This window comes from Bos indicus, chromosome 17, assembly GCF_029378745.1.
Source record: "Bos indicus isolate NIAB-ARS_2022 breed Sahiwal x Tharparkar chromosome 17, NIAB-ARS_B.indTharparkar_mat_pri_1.0, whole genome shotgun sequence".
NCBI classification, from domain to species: domain Eukaryota; kingdom Metazoa; phylum Chordata; class Mammalia; order Artiodactyla; family Bovidae; genus Bos; species Bos indicus.
This window is the reverse complement of record NC_091776.1, coordinates 9,193,424-9,206,031: the sequence shown is the minus strand read 5'-3', so window position 1 is coordinate 9,206,031 and position 12,608 is coordinate 9,193,424.

Sequence of the window (12,608 nt, the reverse complement as noted above, 5' to 3'; positions counted from 1 at the left end):
ACTCGTGCACCAGAAACATGCTCTATAACAGCCAGGGATGTATTCTGCTCTAGGTCTCCAGAGGTTTTCATCTGTTGGTGAAATGAAATAATAATAAAGTAAAATAATAAGTAATGAAGTCTCTGGATATAATTTTTAATTGAGATTTTTGAAATGAATGTAGATTCACATGCAGTTAAAAGTCAGGGCTTCCCAGGTGGCTCAGTGGTAAAGAATCCGCCTGTCAATGCAGGAGATGCAGGTTCGATCCCTGGCTCAGGAAGATACCCTGGAGGAGGAAATGGCAACCCACTCTAGTATTCTTGCCTGGAGAATTCCATAGACAAAGGAGCCTGGTGGACTATCGTCCATGGGGTTGCAAAGAGTCGGATACAACTCTAAATGTAGATTCACATACAGTTATAAGTTATAAATAATCCAGAGAGATCCTTTGTACACTTTGACCAGTTTCCCCCATAGTAACATTTGTAAAACTACAGTATAAAATTACAATCAGGGTATTGATATTGTAATAAGCCACCAATCTTAGATTTCCTTAGTTTTTTTTTTTACTCATATGTGTGCATTAAGTTCTATAAATTGATCACCTGTGCAGGTGTGTGTATCCATCCGTGGTTAAGAGGTTGACTCTTCTTGTCCTTTTACAATCGTCTCCACCACCTTCCTTCTTCATCATACCTCATTTCCTAACTCCTGGCAACCACTAAACTATCCTCCATTTCTAAAATTTTGTTCTTTCAAAACTGTTATATACATTGACTGATACAATATGAAACCTTTGAGGACTGGAAATTTTTATTCTATTCATAATATTCCCTGGAGATTCATCTTTATGGTACTGTAGCAAGAATGTGTTCCTTTTTCTTTCTGAGTAGTATTCCATTGTATGTATTTACAGTAGTTTGTTTAACTCTTCATTTATCGAGAAGCATCTGGGCTGTCTTTAGTTTTGACTATTACAAATAAAGCTGCTATGAACATTTATGTAAAAGTTTTTGTTAACATACGTTACATTTCTCTGGGATAGAAGTTCAGTAATGCAATTACTGTGTTATATAGTAAATGCATCTTGATTTTTAAAGAAACTGTCAAGTTGTCTTCTAAGGGGCCAGACCATCTTACCAGCCATGTATGAGTGATCCCATTTCTCCAATATCATCATATCCTTGCCAGCAATTGGTTTTGTCAACTATTTTGTTTTAGCCTTTCTCATAGGTATATATAGATACTTCACCGTGGCATTAATTTACATTTCCCTAGAGGCTGTGGATATTAAATATCTTTTCTTGTATTTATTTACCACCTGTGTACCTTCAGTGAAATGTCTGTTCGTGTATTTTGCCCACTTTTTAATTGGATTTTTTGTTTCTTTACTGTTGAATTTTGGGACTTCTTTAGATACTAGTTCTTTGTCAGATTACGTCGTTTTCAAATAATTCCTCCCAGTCTATAGCTTGTCTTTTCTACCTCTTCATGTTTACTTTCACAGAGAAAAAGTATTAAATTTCTGGACATCATTGTAACAGTGCTGCGAACAAGGCCAGAGGGAAAACATTGGTGTCTATTATTTAAAGACCATCATTAAGATGTAAATGAAACCACAAAGTCTGTAATAGTCCCATATCTAGTTCAGTATAAAGATAATAACAGCCAGTGGCAAAATACAATATTTGAGGGCCTGTTGTGATAAATAACTCTCTATGAATTCATGTATTCATTCACTGAATAAATATTAAGTGAGGCTTATGTGTTAGGCCCTATGCTGGTGATGCAGTAGTAACATACTGCAAGGATGGAAAACCAGAGCTGAGGTGAGAAGTCCACAGTAATGGGATATTGTATAATGAGAGTGTTTAACAGAGGAACTGAAATGCATTTTCAGAAGTAATGCCTGGGTTGAGAGTTGAAGGATGAGTAAGAGTTAACTGGGTGAGGAGCAGAGGAGAAAGATCCTCAGTGGGCCTGAGATGGGGAGATGGATTGTACTCAGAGGGGCACCTCAAGTGCAGAGACCCTCCAGTGGGAGGGGGCACTGAATGCTGAGGAGTGAACAGGGCAGCTGTCGGGTGTAGCGAGTGAGAGGGTAAGATGGGGCTGGCCTTGGTCTCCATTCCAAAGGTGGTTCAAAGGCTTGATGACATTTACAAGGTAGAAGCGAGCAACGAGATCAAACCTGCATTCTGAAAATAATACCTCCACATTGTATATAATGGAGGGCACAGGCATTGACTCTCGTCACAAAGTTAAGAGGCTTCCGTGGTTGTCCCCATGGATTCCAGTGGTGGTTTGAACTGAGATGCTTCCAATGTGCTCTTGTTAAAATTTTCTAAGATTTCACAACCAGCCTCGGACAGAGGAATTTCAGACAAGATTTGGACTGCATTTGTTCTGAGGATTTGGTGGACTGTTTTCGAACACACAGTGAATGGACCGCTGCAGGGGCAGTTGCTTCTTTAAGAAAAGACAAAGACTATTTACTCACCCTTGAGGGCTGAAGCTAGAGCTCTGAATGCTTTGTCTGGTGGCTGAGGGCTAGGTGACACTATTCTAACCAATTTTGCGATATTTTGGTTCAACCAATCCTAAACCATTCTGTAGATCTAGGACCCCAAATACAAATGTACCGAATAGCTCTCCTAAGACCTAGTGGTAAGAAGAGCAGTATGCTAAAAAAAAAGGGGGGGCAGGGGACGGGGGCGGGGAGGGGAGAAAGGATAAGAAAACGTAAGATAATAAGAGAAAAAAAAAGGAAGTGAGTCAGGGAAATATAGAGTCTGTGACAAATAAGAATGAGGAAAGAAAGGCGTACATGTAGGGAGTGCCATTCCATGATTAGTTGGCATATTCTCACCAGCAGAGGTTCCTACGTGTGTTTTTCCCCTTTTCCAGGCATGATTGGTGGTGGGGTTGCTATTTTGTGGAAGAAGAGTGTAGCAACCCTAAGAGCTAAATTGGAGCCATCTATGGGGTAGTCTTAGTTGCTGGAAAGGGTCCATGTAAAAAGCAGCAATTTTGTTATAGAAGCTGTGAGAGGGGTGGGGCAGGAGTGGGTGTAGGTACATCTGTAATATAAACCAAGGACAAAATTTTACTCTAAATTCAGAGTCAGGTTTCCAAGTCTACTTGAAACATTTGGTGTCTGTGCTTGTTTATACTTGGCAAATCATAGTTTCCTCTGCGTGTATGTTTTAATAAAGAGCTTGAAGAGAAAAGAAATACTTCTAAAGCTTTTGGATGACAAATAGAGCTTCCAAACCTTTTTTTTTTTTTTTTTAATAACCTAAGTGTAAGTGATTCAAAAGCATGTAGATGGAATCTCTCAAAATATTAAGCAAAAGAAAAATATGTAACTAGCACAAATGTATTTTTCTTACCAAACATTTCAGAATTTCTCATTAATATGCAAAAGGTCTGTGCCCCAGTCATGTTTACCTGTCTCAAGGTTAAAAGGGAAAGGAAGGACATCTCTATGAACTAAGAGGCAAATGAAATCTAATTTACTTTGGATATAGGTTAATAAATATGTATCCTGGATGTCAAATTAGTTCTAGTAACTTAATCACTGCTAAGTATAGTTGCTCACAGAGAAACTATCTAGTTACTCAGTGAGTTCAGATAAACTCATTTTGATATTGTTGGCTTTTAGAAAAACTACTTTTTTCCCCCCATTATTCTTTCAGCAACCATATTCACATTCTAATTTTAGCATATGGGAAAGGGGGGCCATGCTGGTGGTTTGGGCCTTGGGGCAGTAGGGGCAGCTGGCATCATGAGAAGAGAAGTCCAGGAATGCTCAGGACGGCCCTGAAGAAGTAAGCGCAGTTGTTGATGGCTGTCTCGGGCAGCATCACCACAGCTTTGCCTCCATGAAAATGACCCCTCCTTTTTTGTGCTTGGAAAACTCAGGAAGAATTGCTTATGTTCCACCTCAGATAACTGCATTTTGCACACTTCCTTTTGATATTCTACTGAGGCAGATCCAGTTGCAAACTGTGCCCTGAAAGACATCCACAGACTAGTACTTGCCAAGTGGTCACGCACATTAGCTATTCCATCTGTAGGCTGTTGTCAGATCATACTCCCTCTTTTGTCCCTTTGAATGAAAGAAAGAGAAAAATATCAGAAAGATCAGAAAATCTCAGGAAAGAAAAGGATGAACCAGTTATATTTTCTACGTCATTTTACCTATCTCTTTGAGACAATGTTAGATTAGGAATGATTTTATTGTTTGAACTCAGATTGCTTTTTTTTTTTTTTATAATACTGTTTCACCTTGGGAGTTCTTGTCTATTTTGTGAAGAGCCAATTCCATTGGGGGAATTTTCTGAAAGCACAGAATCCTCTCTTTCTCAGTTGCTGCCAAATTTTCAAAAAAGATGATTGTGTTGTGCTGCCCAAAGAGTCAGGTGAATACATTTACCTCACAGAAACTTTATCCATATGGGGGAACTTCATGGATAAAGGATCCCAAGAGTTGATTCTCTATACAGTTGGAAATCACTCAGATGAGCTTGAGGAAAACGAGAGCCAACTGGGTGGGCCAGACAATGAGAAAGGGATGGAGAGACTCAGGGAAGTAACTGTACTAGATAAGGCTGAAGAGCCTGCCCGACGTCTGTGTTGTGAAGGAAGTCCCAAAGGACTCTCCATTTATCAAAGCAGTAAGGAATGTGTTGTTGCTAGGCACCAGCATCATGGAGAAGCTCCATGGTGGCTCTGCTCCATAGGCCAGAGTTGGACAGTAGGAGTTGCCTTAACAGAACTGGACTCTCTGACAACAAGGAAGAAAGGATCCTAAAATAATGACTACAATGTCCTACACCTGCTTTCCATTGCTGGGGCGTTCAGATCTGCCCTGAGCCACCACCATGGAGTAGAAAGGAATCCCTCTATTCTGTTGGACTATTACATGCAAAATGGTGAGAACCTTTGTTGATACCCTTCAAACCTGAAGTGAAAGCTGCTTTCCTCCCTTCTGTGCAGTGATTAAATTACTGTTTTTGTAGTAGTAAATCAAGGACAATTTTACCTCTCATTTGGACTTTTGAAGTTAGCTTCTGTTTTGAATTGTAAGATCTAGATTTGGTTTTATCCATTACTTTTAGAAGGCTTCCCAGAAGCTATAACCTGAAGTGTGTACCTATATTCTGCTGCTGCTACTGCTGCTAAGTCGCTTCAGTTGTATCCCACTCTGTGCGACCCCATAGACGGCAGCCCACCAGGCTCCCCCGTCCCTGGGATTCTCCAGGCAAGAACACTGGAGTGGGTTGCCATTTCCTTCTCCTGTGCATGAAAGTGAAAAGTGAAAGTAAAGTCGCTCAGTCGTGTCTGACTCCTAGCGACCCCATGGGCTGCAGCCCACCAGGCTCCTCCATCCATGGGATTTTCCAGGCAAGAGTGCTGGAGTGGGGTGCCATTGCCTTCTCCGACCTATATTCTAAAGGTTGCTAAACCCCAGATAAATGGGGAAAGGCATTAATATTTACCAAATATCTATAGTATGTCTGCCATTATGGTTGACCTGTCCTTATTCATTTACTTTTCACACCCATCATGTATTTTAATTATTATTTTTATGTAATTATTCCCATTATATAAAAAATGTGAAAGATAAAGTGACCTGACCAAAGTCAACTCATGAACTGCCAGTAATCAAGGGTAGAATCCAATCAAGGATAGAATACATGTTCTAAATCTAAGTTTAAAGCTCTTTCCACAGCTAATTTGACTGCACTTTATGACTAAAGCCCAATTTCTCTTCTTGACATGTTTTTAAGGTCTTAAAATTATATCATGCTTACCTGTAATATTGTGATTTTACAGAGAATTAGACATTGTTAAAATATTATTTCATTTTCCAAAAATCACAGAGAAATTTCTGAGATAATTTCAGAAAAATTATCTCACTTTTTTGCCTCTGAAAGCCATAGACTATATCATTATTCTTTTTAATTCTCTGGTCTCAATTTGGATAATATTTCACTTGTAAGAATGATAATTTTATAAAATACAATTGTGGTTTGTATATGTAAACGTGTAAGTTTGTGCTTATGTGTGTATTTAATTTGTGTGACATATATCATTGCCTCCTGGAAGTGAATTAATGACTGTTAGAGTGGTTTGGAAATATTTCATGTGTTTTGGGGATGATTCTCTGTCTACCTCACCAGTGGTTTTAAAGGGTGCCAGGGTGATTGGCTTCCCTGGTAGCTCAGAAGTTAAAGCATCTGCCTGCAATGCAGGAGAGCTGGGATCGATCCCTGGATTGGGAAGATCCCCAGGATGAAGGAAATGGCAACCCAGTCCAGTATTCTTGCCTGGAAAATCCCATGGACAGAGGAGCCTGATGGGCTATACTCCACAAGGTAGCAAAGAGTTGGACACAACTGAGCGACTTCACTTTCTTGGAGAAGGAAATGCCAACCCACTCCAGTGTTCTTGCCTGGAGAATCCTAGGGATGGGGGAGCCTGGTGGGCTTCCGTCTATGGGGTTGCACAGAGTTGGACACGACTGAAGCGACTTAGCAGCAGCAGTAGCAGGGTGATGGGATAAAGTGGTAGTTTCCCTAAATAGATAAGAAACCAATGACCCTGAATGTCCCAGATAGTGACTATAAAGGATGATATATTCTCTGTACGTTAGATACAGTTGTGTAGTGCATGTGTGTGTGCTCAGTCATGTCTGACCCTTTGTGACTCCATGGACTGTAGACCACCAGGCTCCTCTCTTCGTGGGATTCTCCAGGCAAGAATACTTGAATGGGTTGCCGTTTCCTCCTCCAGGGGATCTTCCTGACCCAGGGATCAAACCCATGTCCCTTGTGTCTCCTGCATTGGCAGACAGGTTCTTTACCACTGAGGCACCTGGGAAGCCCTAGCTATAGTTGACCCTGCTAATATGTATAATTATCAAAGGAATGACTTTAGGAAGTAAGTCCTTCTGCTTTATCATTTTAGTTAGAAGAAACCCTTTGAAAGAACTAGCAGAGTATAATAGCCTAGCATAGCATGGAGAGATAAATAAATGATGCCAGACAGCATTGAAAAATACTTGAATGCATCTCCTTAAGTCAACAGCAGAATTTGTAACACACATCTCAATTTTCTCTCTACTCTGGAGAGGAAAACCAGGGAGTGCAATATATCATTTATGTCAGTACAACAAGAACAATTCTTACTGGTTCAGGGTCTGGAGCAGTGACTCAAAGGTTTATGGGACTGCTGTTCATCTCTGAGCATATTCTGCTTATTGTTTCTGATGCTTCATTTTGGAATCTTAGGGTCAGTGTGTTTTCATGTGGAAAACCCTAGACTGCCCAATAGAGTCTGTTTTGACACTGACTCAAGAGAGTTCCCTGGTGGCTCAGACAGTAAAGCATCTACCTACAAAGCTGGAGACCCGGGTTCAATCCCTGAGTTGGGAAGATCTCCTGGAGAAGGAAATGACAACCCACTCCAGTCTCCAGTATTCTTGCCCGGAAAATCCCATGGACAGAGGAGCCTGGGAGGCTACAGTCCATGGGGTCGCAAAGAGTCAGACACAACTGAGCGACTTCACTTCACTTCAAGAGAGTTACAAAAGAACCCAATTCAGTGCTTGCACAAATGGTTAATCTTACTTAACACTGCAGTAGTTCTATAAGCACAAACCCTTTGGTTTAGTTATGAAATTACACCCAATGACTATTACACCCAATGAAAGTTCTGATGACCTGCAGTTAAACTACTGGAGCGATAATAATTCGTCCTTATGTGTTTATTTTATAATTTCTAAGGTGTTCCGTTTCATTTGAGGTCTTGAATGTTTAATATGACTAATTGCTTCTTGCTCTGGAAATAAGCTTGTTCTTTGATAAATTGTGTGAGTGTTCAGGCATATAAATTGAAAAGATTTAGATTTCTTGACACTGCATAGAGCATGTAAGTTGATGAAGGGAACCTCATGATTACATGCCAAACAGGTTCTTCAACATTATATATTTCCAGAAAGACTGCTGAAAATTAACATAGAGTCAGGAAAGGTAACTTCCTTTCATTGCAAGGTTTTTGTTTTAAGCTAGAAACTGTTGAACCGTCCTTGAACAGGCGAAAAAGTCTTAAAGGTTTACCTAACATATAATGCAGACACATACACGTACAACCAGCCATTAAATATTATGTGTTTTCTGAAACATGTGAGAAGGCCAAGAGTAGACCTTGGAATAACTATAGATGGTGGTGGGCGGGGGAATAGAACAACAATGCCACCAATTACCTTCATCAGCCATGTCATCTTATTATGTAACTCATAGAGATAATGTGGATGTAATTTGATAGATTGGCTTTGGTTTATCTCTCGAGACAGATGTTATCATCTGAACTGAACCCGGTACATCATACATTCATAAAAGCCAGATGGGTGACATGCCTGCAGTGAGTTTAGTGCCTGTCTATAAAGACCAGATGGGTGCCGCTTCACAGAAAGGTTTATGTCGATCAGCTGTGGCTGCTTTCCAGAGAGTGAGGAAATGCTCTCCATTCTCCAGAGAGTTTCTCCATTCTTTGTTCTCTGTTGTAATTGTCTGCAGAACCTTTCAGGACCAAGACTTCTCATTGATAGAATCATATGCATCCTGTGTCGAAAGACAGTTGTGCTTTTGATACATAAAGAATACAAGGCCCTCGGTAACCACTCTAGCCAGAGAAAATAAACCAGTCCTTGCAAGATGATTTTATGCTGGCCTTTTCTCTCACTTATAAATGGCTTTGAGTCCTATAGATGTAGCTGAACATATGCAAATGTACAAGAGACTTCTTGGATGGAAAACACCCAAAATCTAGTCTCTTCACTTATATTAACACACAGGATTCCAGAACCTTGTGGTGAGTGAAAATCAAGCCAATGTTGAATGGAGACTGATTTGATATTCCATCTCTATGTGGTTTCCTCATAAAACATTTATTTTTTGTGACTTGTTCTCTTTGTGACTGGTGCTGACTTGGTGACTAAATTGTTCATGCTTGGTTTCTTCAATTTTCAGTCTTATAAATAGTTTGCTCATGGTATAATATTATGATGTTTAAATCTTGGATATATAACCAACTCTTGAAATTCAAGAGAAAGCCATCGCAAGGCTTCATAAATATTCAGATGTATAAATATCACAAGAACAAATTATTTTCCCCATGAAACTTTTTATATTCTAAGACCCATGACTTTCTTAGATCATTTTGCATTCTCTTTCATTTCTTCTACTAGCAATATCAATTCTTTCTCATGTGAGGATGTTTTTCTTCACAGGATGGATTTGTATCATCTTCTGATTTTTATTGTGTAATGGCAACAAGTAAAGATAACAGATCTTCCAGCTTGCAGCATGTTCAACCCAAATTCTTCAGGGTTACTCACTATGGGTAAAACGATGGATATTGTATCTGTGAATGCTATGCCAACTGTGTTACCTAACCCAGGGTACCTGTGCATGGCAAAACCCTTAAGGATTTGGAGATACATGAGATACATGACTATTTATTGTGCCTAGCAGAGTAAAGAAGCATTTGATACAGGAGACGGAAAGTATGGATTCCTTGCCAGCACTGGGGTCTTTGTTGTCTTCAGATTTCTCCAAGTATTTCTATGTAGCTTCTCTTCACATAAAGCTTGAAAAACACTTAGCTAGACAATGAATTGAAGGTTCCCTCAACTTTCAGGTGTCTGGAGCCAAGGATTCAGAGGATTTAAATTGTTTGGTGAGAAAGCTAAGAGAAAAGAAAGCCATAAGGCACAACCAGTTCACACTGCTTACGGGCCAACAAGCCAAAGAGATGGTTCATCAAATATCCCCCACACTTGGCTCTTCCAGCTTTCAAAGCAGTAGGGTTTCTTCACAGGTATTATGGGGTTGTTGAAAAGTGAACATGGCTCTATTGCTGTTCCCCATCAGAAAGTAGAACTGACAGCCTGAATAGTAATTCCTCAGGAGTCTTGGACTCCTGAGTCTGCTGTGGTCTAAAGAGTGACAGGCTGGAGCCCCAGCGCCACCATGTTGGCAGGACCCTGTTTATCTGTAGTGCTCAGGGTGAAGCAGGAGAGATGAATGAGCTCTCTGGGAATATGGGAATCTGATCTCCTTAAAGATCATTTACAGTTAGAAATAAAGTACTGTGAAAATTAGAAATTGCCATGTCCACTGTTACAGACTTTTTTTTTCAATTAAAAGGAATCAGCATTATAAATAAAATAATAGATCTTTTAAGATCATTTATAAAGTGTTGTTACTAATTGCACTAATACCTGTTGCTATTATAATCCAGTTGCTTTGGGAAATTTTATAATTAATAGTAAGTCCTTAATTGGAGTGATAACATTTTCTGTGTTACATTTAATGTTACTTTTAATGAGACTGCTGCTTCAAAAATTTATAACAGATTTGGTTACACTGGAAAGGACTCAGAGTTATATAATAAGAGGGTTTGAAATGAATTTTGGGACGAATTGAAACTAGGGTTTTATGTTTGTTTTTTGTTTTGTTGTAGTTCGAGGAAGATAAACTGTGATTATATTAATATTTATTATTCAAATATCTAGATTAAAGTGATACTATTTGGAAAGCATCATATTTTGTCTGTAATAATCTGAATATTTACATCCCAAAGTAGACTCTGAAAGATGGTTCTAAAGTACCAGAACTATAGAGATAATTCTTGTAATAGCAAAATTAAAATAGGTACTTGCTTTTTCTTGCTTGATTTGCATCAGTTTTTATTTCTCTAGACTGTGTATAAACTTAAGGAAAGCAAATACTCATTTTTGGGGGCCAATTCTTATTCGATCTTACTGGATTTTAACCACACAGTCAGAACAAAACCAAACTTTAAGGACTTGTTTACATTTGGTTTACACATTTCTAGACTTTTCCAAATGGTCTAAATAATTTTGGTAGTTTACTTTTGTAACTGAAGCAGATGTATGACATTGACAGAAACACTAAAGAAAGGTTTCAGTTTATTAGTTAGAATGTTTATGACTTCTTCAAGGCTGGTATCTAAATGCAAAGTAAGGCACTGGTCTGTGAATTCGTCTCTGTTTTCAAGATAGAGCTGCTATGGACATTTAAGCAAGATTTAACTGAAAGAGAAAGTTCTCTGGCTAAATCAAAGCATTATAACATTTTAGTGAGGTTTACATTTTGTTTCACTTTCCAAACTTGCAAATGAGTTCCCCCAAGCATGAAAGGCAGAAATAAGAAGCTTGGGAAGAATTCAGTCCCTGTATTACGAAGCTCAGTCCCTGATTTCTGTATAACCACCCCATTCCATTTTGATTTATTTCCAAAGTTTGATTGGGATTTCTTTTGTGGTCATCTGCAACTAAAAATGTTGAACTGATAACAAACAACTGTTAAGTTTTCCTTCCAATAGTTAGGCGACAGATAACCCATTCTGACTTAATCGAATGCAGGGAACTTGAGGATGGAACCAAGGCAATTCCTTTTCCATAGTTTTGTTCCAAGAAGATCAGTCAAGATTGAACTTGAAATAGATCACTGGCACTTTCCAAAGTGGTCTCAGAAAATGGTCCCTAATAGGGTCAGTCACTCACTCTCTGACCAGATCTGGTCTAGATCACTTCCATCAGAGAGGTAGAGAGAGAATGAAAGATGATCTAGGCTAGATCTCCAGTGTAGTTACAGCAGTTTTCTCTTTCATCTTTGGTAGTGTGACAGCCGTGGTTAAAGTCAAGTTGGTGTTACCATTTGTACTACTCCTTCCTCAAGGAAAGCTCCCTGGTAAGCAAGGTGTGCTGAAAGACAGAACAAGATGCAGTAGGCACTTTTGAAGGTCCCTGGCCACCCAACACTTTTCTATAATATGTGCTCCATTTCTTGCCAATCTTAGTACTTAACACTTTGCTCAGCCTGAAAATGAATGCTTTGTCAGTTTAATAAAACTTTAAATTAAATCTTTAAAACTGATAGGAAATATATAGCAGATAAGAACTTAGTTACTAGAGAATAAAAATATAAAGAGAGAGAGATGACCTTGAGCCATAACAGATGCAAGTTTCCATGTATAATACTCATTGAATATGACCTTGGAAAACATTAGTGATTTCTAATTTTGTGCTCCCAGGTGAAATGATACTAGATTTGAGAGGAATCCTGCAGCAAAACCACCCTCAAAGATACACAATGTGAGGAAAATTGGTCTGAGCTTTCAGTACATCCTCATTAGAGATCTTACAGTGATGGCTTTATAAAAGTATTTAAAATTAACATGGAAGAATTAGAAAATGTTTATATTCTTTTTGATGGATTAATGCAACTTCTGAGAAAACCAATAAATCTAAAAAAATTCATGAATATGGGTCTTAGATCTATAACTCTGTTTATTTCAGGTTCTAGAGGATCAAGTCTGTGATAAAACTGGGGTGCTCAGGTATTACTGATAGGCATAACCCCAGAGCAGGTCCAAGGCAAAAAGGCAAGTGAGACGAGAAGAATGAATGTAAACATGAAAAGATACATAACCAGGCTGGCCTCAGCTTTGTAAGAAACCTAACTGATGAACTTGGTTCACAGAGCTTTCCAAGCAGGTCCTGCCTCAGAGCAAGCCTTTGTGGCAGGGGT